Here is a 10,696-nt window from a genome sequence, read left to right on the forward strand (position 1 = left end):
GTAGTATGTTGTTGTTGTTGTTGTTGTTGTTGTTGTTGTAGTACTAGTACTAGTAGTAGTAGTAGTAGTAGTAGTAGTAGTAGTAGTAGTAGTAGTAGTAGTAGTAGTAGTAGTAGTAGTACTTGTTGTTGTAGTAGTGGTAGTGGTGATGGTGGTGGTGGTAGTTGTAGTAGTAGTACTTGTAGGGTCGTAGTAGGAATAGTAGTAGAGTTCCAACTACCTCTCAATGCATTAAGTATTGTCTGATTCATTTTATTAATACATGGAACAGTTTGAAATTTATAACCAAATAATCCAAATGTATAAATCATTTCAAAATTGTAACGGACAATGAGCTCCATAATTTAGAATATGAATTAATTTAATGAATGTCAATTTAAATGATCTGTTTTTGATTACTTATGATGTAAATGACACACGAGCTGAGTCAAAAGGCAATGGGACATATCTCGTAATGAATTCCTTTCTTTTAATTGTGACGTCATTTTTTACTCACATAAACTAACATGTGTCCTTCTTAAACCAAAAATTGAAAATTTTGAATCCGTCTAATGATAACAATATTATGGCCGGTCAAAATGGCTGTCCCCATGGAGGCAGTCAGCGACAGAGAGCTGACATTGAATTTCTTGTTTTCGAACAAGCTTCGGGTTACATTTTTAAACGCCTTTTGAAAGTGTACATAACTCAAGCATAAGGTGTTTCATGGGGGGGGGGTGAACGTGTCTCTCGTCATTAAGAAGATAATGAGATGCAATCCAACATCTAATCTGACACTCCCTCAACCATGTCTTTATCTGACAAACCTCGTGATGATTGCGTCCAGTCAATGTCAACTCATCGAATAATATTAAGACAGACGCAATGATCAGATCTGACAGAACATCTCTTTATGAGATTGCAGGAGACTTTGAAATCAATCATGGAAGTGCCCATCAACTTGTCAAATCCTTAAGATTCTCAAATGTCTCTTGCTAGTTGGGTACCCAGGGAAAGGGTGGATAGCAGTTCTGAGCTTCTCCGGCTAAGTGGGAGAGATGACAGCTTTCTCAGAAGAATAATCGCTAACTTTTAATATGAAAATTGAGTTTGCAATATGAACCTGAGTCGAAGCAACAATCAATGAAATGGCAACACCCCTCTCCCTCAAAGATCAAAAACTTCAAAATTGAGAACTCAGCCTAGAAACGTATGGCAATAATATTTTGCGACATTAGAATGTAATCCTAGTTGATTTCCTACCACATGGAGTCATTGTCAACTCTGAACAGGAAATAGAGACTCTGAAGCAAATGAAATTAAGAATTCGCCGAGTAAGATCGGATTTGGAGATGACACGAGCATTGTTTCTTCGTGAAATTACCCTTACACACACACGCACACACACACACACACACGTATAGATATATATATATATATATATATATAAACACGAATAAAAGAAAAAAAGTGCCAGGAAAAGCAGGTAACCGCATTATTAGGATGGACAACGCTGTCTCGCCCTTCTTATTCACCAGACTTGACACCTGACTTTCATCTTTTTGGTTTACTGAAGGAGGCAATGAGGAGAAATCGCTTTGAAGATGACAAAGAAGCCAAGACAGAACTGAAAAATTGGCTCAAAGTTCATTCAACTCAGTTTTACGAGGACGGGACACATTCCTTTCCAAACAGGTGGACTGTGGCTATCAAGAGAGGTGTTGAGAAGTAGCATTCTACTTGGCTAATACCAAGCTTTAATTTCAGGTTTAATGAATGGTATTGATTCAATCGGTTTTCAAGTAATAAGCAGAGTCCCATTACTTTTTGACTCAGCGTGGCAGTTATAGTTATATCTGAGGATTTTTGACCTGAAACTTTTTCCACAGGGTAGCCTACATAAAGTCCTTTGACCTAAGCAACCCTCATTATAATAAATGTTATATTATATGTTATACTATTTTGATTCATCATATTCTAGAGCTAGACCATAGCAAGACATGCTTTTACCAGGAATTAGAACACTGTTTGGATCCTCTCCCCACAAGTTATGTTTTTATACCAAATAGGAAGGACGTCACAAAAATTTGTGCACAGTTTAAAGGGTACGTGAAAAAACATTGTGAAAACCCCCTCGATTGCTGGAATTAAAATCCTTTAACTCTCTCCTTACCTACCATTTTCCTCTCCAAAACAAGAATTGTTGTTTTTTTGTTTTTTTTTTAACTCTCAAATTTAGAAACAAAAAGGAAAAACAATTATAATTTCGTGCAGCAAAACAAGCCTTGCATAACAGCCTTTAGTTCTTATAGCAGTATCAAACATTTTGCTTCAAATTTTGAAATGTACGAAACAATAGAAATCTTTAAAGAAAAATGCTCATTGAATCGTAACGAATGTGACAATTTTCCTGTTGTAGGTAAGAAGAGGGTTAAGGACGGGATACGTTTTTATGCCCTTTGTGTACAAGAACTCTTACAATTGATATCTACTTATTATAATTAAGTGTATAATTATTATTTAAGCGTCTGAACTCAATAACACTGAACCAAACAAACCAAAACATCAACCGGCAGCTTAGCAATGAGTGAACATTGTTGTAAATCCATGAGCATCGATTAAAGTGACATAATGTAATACTATCTCAAGAAAATACTTCAGTAACATTTCATGTCTAATTTCAATTCACATTTCTAATGTATTAAAAAGTTTTTAAAGCCCTTCTGACTTGTGAATAGCAAATTTATTTTTAACGAACATGTTCTGATAATGTAACCAAACCGTCCCAGGGTGCATAAGTGCCGTTTCAAAAATATGTGAATTCCGTCCTTAAAAGGGATAACAGACTAGTTAACAAAAATAGATTACTACGTGCATTACAAAGAAAATATTCTAAACTTATTTTGTAAAATATAACACTCTACATACTCAATATTTTGCTCAACGCTCGCTTTATTGATAAGACCTTTCGCCCCTTCGCCATTTTTTTTTAAAATCTACAATCCAAATTTGACGCGTCAAGGTGCATCCTGGAATTGATTTTAGACTTGTCATAAGAAAAAAAGAAGCAACTTTCCAGTTTGATTCTTAGAGTTACGTTTATTTTACATAGAAGAAGAGCCTCTCGTTTGTTTGTTTTTTAAGGTGCTCAAATATCGATTTTCATGATTTGACAACATTATCACTTTCACCCAAAGAACTAGTTTGTCTACTGATTAAGCATTGTGAACAGTACCGAGCATGGAAAAAAATAATCGAAATGCTTTCCGTCCCTAAAAGCCCATGGAACTGGATTTAATTCCGGTTAATAATCTTAGATGGATAGTAGCAATTGCTTGCTACCCTTTGCATTGGACGATAGTCTATTGCAAGGTAATTTCCTTTGACCTATTACACCCAATCACTGCTGGAGGACATGAATGTCGAAAAAAAATTATATTTCAACGTGATCGACCTATGTCCCTTAGCGTATAACGCGACTGCTCTACAAACTGACCTATCCGGACCCCCAACTAAGTTAAGTTCATATAAATTTATTTCTTCAATTCGCTTGCCAAGTTATCTATTTATTTATTCGTCCATATATCGAAATATTCATTTCTCTATTTCTTTTTAAAAATTATTTATTGATTTCTTTATTTACTTATTTATTTACGTAATTATTCATTTATTTATTTGTTATTTTTTTCAGGAAAGGTGGTGTAGCAAAGAAATGCTTAGAGACGCTTTTGGGAAAATGCTCTGCTCAAAGTGTAGAAATCAACGGCCATATCAAGACGATTCAAACCGGTATCAACAAGTGTGGTTAGAACAGAGGTAATTCTAAAACATGTAGAATCAGGGACGGCTGGTAATAATGGGCAGGGTGGGCAAATACCAGCCTGTTTTTTTCAAGTTATAAGCTGTATTACCAGGTCCGAAATAATCTAATCTAAATTAGATAATTTCAAAAGTTACTACTTAAACTTGATACTTCGTACTGAAATCAATTTGTGTGTATTTTTGATAGATTGCGAATGACCATGCACCCCGTAATGCATAAACCAGGATACGCTCCTGTTCTTTTTATCAACCCCCCCCCTCCCCTCCCCAACCACTCCACTCCGCCCACATCGTCATCTCATCGTCACGTCGCCTGACGGTGAACTAACTCCGATTTTTGCTGTCTGGCCTCTCTAGTACTAGGTCGGGCTAATTCAAATGAGCCCACCTTAATAACCAGTGAACACTGAATAGAGCTTTTGGCAAACGAACTTTTTCTTATTTATTGCCTTACTTGTGCTGGTACCATTGATGTAATGACTTTGGGAAGGTTCCAGTATTGAATTAAATTTATTAACTTACTAATATTATATCAATTTAGTATTAATTTGTGTTGTTTTTATATATTTGTTTATCCATTTAAATTATTTCTTTTTTTTTTCTCGTTTTCTTTAAGTACTTCTCAAAACTCATTTATTTAAATTGTTTTCTTATTTGTTTTTTGTTTTTTTTTGTTTTTGTTTTTTAACAAATTAATTTGTTAGTTCTTTTTTTTATTATTCTTAAAGTAATTACCGCTGTATTTTTATTGCCAGACTAAATAATTTTGCAAAACAATGTAATTTTCTATTGTATTTCCTCTAATAAAACAAAACATTTTATTCAAAAGTCACGACTAAATAAATATTAATACAACCACCATTTTGGTTTTCTCAACAATTGAATTAGTATACGAGAAATACTCTTCTGAGTAAGGAGAGAGTTGAATTCTAAGTTATAGAGGAAATAAAGACGTTTAAAGGAAGGGTGGGCAGATTCCGTACTTGCCCGTCCTGAAGCTAATACATACATAAGATAGTTCGCGACGAAGAGGCGGGAAGCTAGGGGTTGGTTGGGGAAGGAGCATAGCACTCTTGTATAGATAGCATTGGGAAGGAGTAAAGATAACACGGTCGTTATTGTGATAGTATAACGAATGCATGAGGAGAGATTGATAACATTCTTTTGTCTTAATTGTATTGTGTGAATTATTGGCGAAAGCCTAAGATTAAATAAACTTTGTAATATCGTATGGTGGTAACCATCATTGTCGACGACATCGTGGTTGTCATCATCATCATCATCATCATCATCATCATCATCATCATCATCATCATCATCATCATAACAACAACAACAACAACAACAAACAACCAATATTAACAACAAGTACAACAATCGTCTCCACAACTATCATTCTAACCAACAGCACCACCAAAACCACTATCATAATTACATCCTCCCTCACCGCCTCGTCTTCCTCCTCCTCCTCCACCACCACCACCACCGCTACCACTATTCCAACCACTACCACCACCGGCACAATCATTCTAACCACCAAGACAGCAGTAAAAATGATGCAATTTCAGCTCTGAATGAAACTCGAGTCATATCGCTGTTGTTGCTTCTCGATGAAAACTTTAAGGTTACTACATACTACTGAAAACCAGTAATGTAACAGAAATATTAATCTCGCCGTTGAGGGATTAAAGCATCTCTTTAATTTTTCGAGTGAACGAAATGGACTTCTATTGTCAAGGTGTTGTCGCATTATGTCTCGTCGCTTTAGTTTTTAGTTGTATTCTCTTTCGTGATTATTTTTTGATTACGTTTGGAATAATTAAAATCTACTGGTATTGTCATTTCATTGTGAATGTGATTATTTGTGGTTGAAATATTTGTTTTAAAGGTGAAAAAAAATTATAATTAAAAAAAAAAAAAATAAATAATATATATATATATATATATATATATATATATATATATATATATATATATATATATATATATATATATATATATATATATATATATGACCGGATCATCTTTGCCCAACCACTGTAAATAGGCTAGAACCGCCACTGTGTAGAATGTATTTTTCTTACCGCTGTTTAATTGATGAATGCCATATAATCAAGATAAACATCATGATTTCAGAAAACTCGGATTTGTTGAAGAATATTGTAGGTCACGTTCTCGGTGTTGATAGAGGCCCTTGCTATCTTCTCCTTTCTAATCTCGACTCTCTCACTCAAATCAACTTCGCCTCCGTTCATCGGTCTGACAGCTTCGTGTTTTTGGTGCCAACGCCGCCACTTCATTTTCGCAGGTAAAAACTTCTGCGTATCCTACCACAAGACAACATAATTTTCTTCCGGCAATAGGCTTCAAAAGTCGTGACGTCACTTCCCTCCAAATGACGCATAGTAACTTAGTAACTGGTTCTAATCCATCGGAACAATACTTCTCCGACGAGCATAAAAGTGTATCCAGAGCAGAAAAAAATTATAAATCTAATCATTTTTTGACTTATATACATTCTGATCACGTGGCATTTGAAAAAGTTCTAGCCAGCATGAATAATAAAAAGTACCGATTTCCTTTGTTTAAAACCAAGCTGCTCGTTGGCGAGCGGACGGGACATCAGCCTATTGAATTCAATTGGTATCTTAGACTTTGATCAATTTTCAAAACGGGGGTACTATGAAAAGTAAACACATATTTAAAATTTGGGCCAAAGAAGTAGTCACAAACTCATCGATCGATTAAAAACGATCCATCCTGCCAAGGACTCTCAAACTTGGGAATTCAGTCAAGTCCCAGATCTAACAAGATAAAAGTCATTTCAATCGATCGATATTTGAAGGACGAGTTTTCTGGCCAGCGTCTTTAAAACGTGTGTGTGGGGAGGGGGTGGGGAGGTATCGGAGTACGGGAGATTCTATTATCTGTAGAGCAGTAAAATTAGGTGCCCCAAACGTAAACAATAACAAGTTGCTAGTTATATTCGTTAGGGACCGGAATAATTTACGCACAATATAGGTCTCCCAATTTTGTAGTTTGAGCTGTAGGCAATACACTTTCAGTATTGAAAATATGTTTACATAAAATCTAACAGTTGCAGAAATAATGATATAAGGCTAAATTATTCTGAAAACCAGGCTCCGAATAATTCTCGTCTTGTTCACACCAGCGCAATAATTGCTCTGGTCTAAAAATAGATAGACTGAAACTTTTGATAAATTTTACCTTTTGTTCCATAAAATATCCATATCTAGACATTATTTGATGCATGATCGAGTATTTAGGAATATGTGTTTCTTTTGCCACCTAACAGCCAAATTTTAAAGGTTATTTTTTTCTATAATTTACATTGGAACGTGAGCTGTCAAGACAGGAACATGTGGTTTGCCATGTGCTTCTAGACCTTTGTTTACGTTTGGGGCACCTAATTTTACTGCTCTATTTTATTTTCAGGTAGGTACTGCACGGCACTTTTCGATATCGCGTTCAATGATGGTGCCGTAATGTGTTTTCAATGGAGAAGACAACTTACCTAACTGTTGTGTTTCGTTTACATAATTAAAATCAGCGCATTCATTCAGAAGTTTTAACCATTTTCAAGTTGTTATTTTGCTTTGCTTTGTTTCGTTTTTTTTTGTTTTGGTGGGAGCATGCCTTGTAAAGTATCAATAAGCCTCAGCTCTGAGGTTTCGACTTAAAGCACTATATAAATGTTATTCGTTTTTAAGTCTGTGATATAAATAGACATCTTCATTTTTCTTCTTATAATTCTATGATTAAATACGTAAACAGGAGTCTGCTACGTATTTATTAGCAATGACTATGAAAAATGTTTTTTTCTTTTTTTTTTTGAGGAAAATTATTGTCTAAAATCAAAGCCCTATATCCACTGAGTAAAATGTTTTTGAATTTTGAAAATCCATTCATAAATAAACAAGTTATGCAGTTTCAAAGGTGTCATTTATTTGGATGACCCGCAAAGACGAAAAAAAACGCGAAAATATGGGACGCTTTTTCGGCATTTTTTTCGACCTTTGATTGTATCTTGGTAAATAAGTGGATTAAAAGATTGAAACTTGGCAATTTTATGGCAAATTTGACAGAGAATATGATGAAAACATTAGAAGAGTTCTAACATATAATTTTAGAGTGGATGGTATATAACAGAGAGAGAGAGAGAGAGAGAGAGAGAGAGTGAGACAGAGAATGAGTATAACACACACACACACACACACACACACAGAGAAATATATTAGGAAATGAGTATATAACACACACACACAGAGAGAGAGAGAGAGAGAGAGAGAGGGGGGGTGAGAGATTGCGTACATAAACGAAAGAAATATAGAAGGAAAAGAGAAATTGGACAAGGGGACAAAGGTTACTGGTGGAACGTGACTTGGAACACAATAATTAAAGCCATGCTGAGATTGTAGATCATATTGCAATCGAAAACTTTTAACATTATAATTTCTTAAATTCTTGTAAATTAAACAGTCAAATTATCAGCTGTTTATTGAACCCAAACGCAATGACAGACGATAAACACCCCTCTGCCAGTGAGACCGCGCAGACATTTTGACTAGTCATGAACTTTAAAACGAGGTCAACCAATCAGAAAGCGCTTTGCTACGACCCTTTTGGTGCCAAATCGTTTTGAACTCGTATTGTGATTCGGGCTGTAGGGGGGAAAATGGCTTTCTGTCTTTTACGAATGAAGAGCAAATTAGTTTGGTGTTTTGTAAAATACGGGAAAAGTACTTGTCATATTCATATGAAATTTTACAACCAAAAAGAAGAAATGTTCATGTATTACCTTGTCAGCGACAAAACCTCCACGCCCCAGGTAGTTTTAGAAATATTTTACTCCAAAGAGTAAAAATCTATTTTTAACGGTCTTCTGGTAATCGTACGAGTTTTGTCGCTTGACATAATCTAAAATGACCTTTTTTCTAACTGTGTGCCAACTTTTCGTAATTAATTTTTTTAAATAGCATATACGGAACGGCTTCGTCCCATATTTTGTCGCGAATTCGGGCACTTCGTGAGAGAAAACGAGGCCCAAAGATTTGTGCGGGATAGTCATTGCTATATTTATCAGAAACAAACACAACTTGTAAGTTGGAATGTAGGGCTTCCATTAAAAATAAGAACTAATTGTTAACATTACTTATAGACGATTTGACATAAGTGCACTGTGCACCACTATCAAAGACACAGCAACACCTAATTTAACTTTTAGTGGAAAGCGGGGGGGGGGTTGAATAATAATGTTTTTTTTTATCTTTTTGGTACACGGAAACAATGATGATGATAGTGATGATGATGATGATGATGATGATGATGATGTTGATGATTATAATGATTGTGTTGAAGTGGTTGATGAAGAAGACTATTGTGGTGTTGAAAGTTGTCCTGTGATATGAATCATGGCTTTAATGACATACTGCCTTATCTTCTTTAATCCACAGACTGTGACAAACCAGTTAGAAAAGAACATCGATGAGAGAGAGAGAGAGAGAGAGGGGGGGAGAGAGAGAGAGAGAGGGAGAGAGAGAGAGAGAGGGAGAGAGAGAGAGAGACACCAGGGGAGAGTTAGAAACACTTCAATATAGGAAAAATATAATGTTTTCGTTGATAGTGATTGATAATCGATTTAATTTGATATTTACAAATCTCCATCACCAGCTTGCCATTTTGTAGAAACAACCGGAAGTCTCTTTATTAAAAATCGTTCAATAAACGAGAATCAGTTACAGCAGTTACAATTGCGAGTCGTCATATTAATAATTTGTAAATAGCGTAACATTAACAACAATAATTATTGAATATATTACATTCCCCCAACCTTAACAAATGCTAGTGAAGGAAATAAGATCAAATTGGTCTTACATACGTTGAACACTCGCTTTGAATCATTTATTGAAATTTGAAATAAAGATTAAAGATATTTAGAACCATTAAGAATTTGTGTTAATTATTTCCTTAATTGATTAATAGTGATTTAACAGGTGAATTTTCTCACATCAAGAGTTGGTTGTTGGTGGGGTATAAAACTGTAGAAAATTATATATAGTCAATAACGAGTTGCGTTATATTCCATCGAAATTATTTTATTGTTTGACCAAATAAAGGTAACAAAAAAAGGCAAATAAAATTCCAATCGCCAACCCATCCAATCTCGTCAACAAATCAAACATATCATCATCATCTTCATCTGCCGGCTTCACTCTCGTTCCGGGCAAATACCAAGTTCAAGGGAGATAACCATGATGAAAATAAGACAGATATAAGTGCTGTTAAGTCAACGAATCAAATCTTGTCTAAATAGCCATCATGATTTAACGGTCATGGAATATATCAAGGGTAATGGAGACCTTACAAATTTAACTCTTCAGGTCGTCTAATTTTTATGTGTGACCTTCTAAATACTGTTGTGGTTCGAACATTAAGGTCAGATGTAATCTTAGTACTCTCACAATCTACTACATAATCTTTAGTTGTGGTGGTTTGTTGTGATTGATTTGAAGAACCAATTTGTTTCTCATTCACTGCATTACTCATAATCATTTGTTCAGCATTTGATTCCCCTTCCCCCTGTTTAAAGAGAGATGCGCCAGCACTGAAATCATCATGAGTTGGAATAATGTGATCAGCATGAATGCGCTTAATTGGATCATTTTTATACATTTTAACTCTGTAAGAGACAAGAACTGTTTTATCAATAATTTTAGCAGGCAAAAATTGTTGATCAGTGGGGCTAATAGTGCCTTGATTTTTAACAAAAACATTGTCATCACTGGTAAAATCTCTAAATTGATCATTTTTGTCATGATAGGTGTTCTGACAGATTGTGAAACTTGTCGTGAATTAAACCTTACCGAGTTTTTGA

The 10,696-nt window shown here is 35.0% G+C and overlaps 1 protein-coding gene and 1 long non-coding RNA gene across 4 annotated transcripts in view; both read left to right on the forward strand.

Moving 5' to 3' along the window:
• LOC144965782 (uncharacterized) overlaps positions 1–10,696 on the forward strand; it is a 97,498-nt gene that overhangs the window by 9,280 nt on the left and 77,522 nt on the right. The gene's annotated exons all lie outside the window — the stretch shown is intronic.
• On the forward strand, positions 1,935–9,761 carry LOC144963130 (uncharacterized). Its single transcript, XR_013643569.1, has 3 exons — positions 1,935–2,084; positions 3,671–3,795; positions 9,276–9,761. It is a non-coding gene; the product is annotated as an uncharacterized LOC144963130 (long non-coding RNA).

The sequence above is a fragment of the Berghia stephanieae genome, chromosome 1 (assembly GCF_034508935.2).
Source record: "Berghia stephanieae isolate SIO BIC M18660-M18661 chromosome 1, UCSD_Bste_1.3, whole genome shotgun sequence".
NCBI classification, from domain to species: domain Eukaryota; kingdom Metazoa; phylum Mollusca; class Gastropoda; order Nudibranchia; family Aeolidiidae; genus Berghia; species Berghia stephanieae.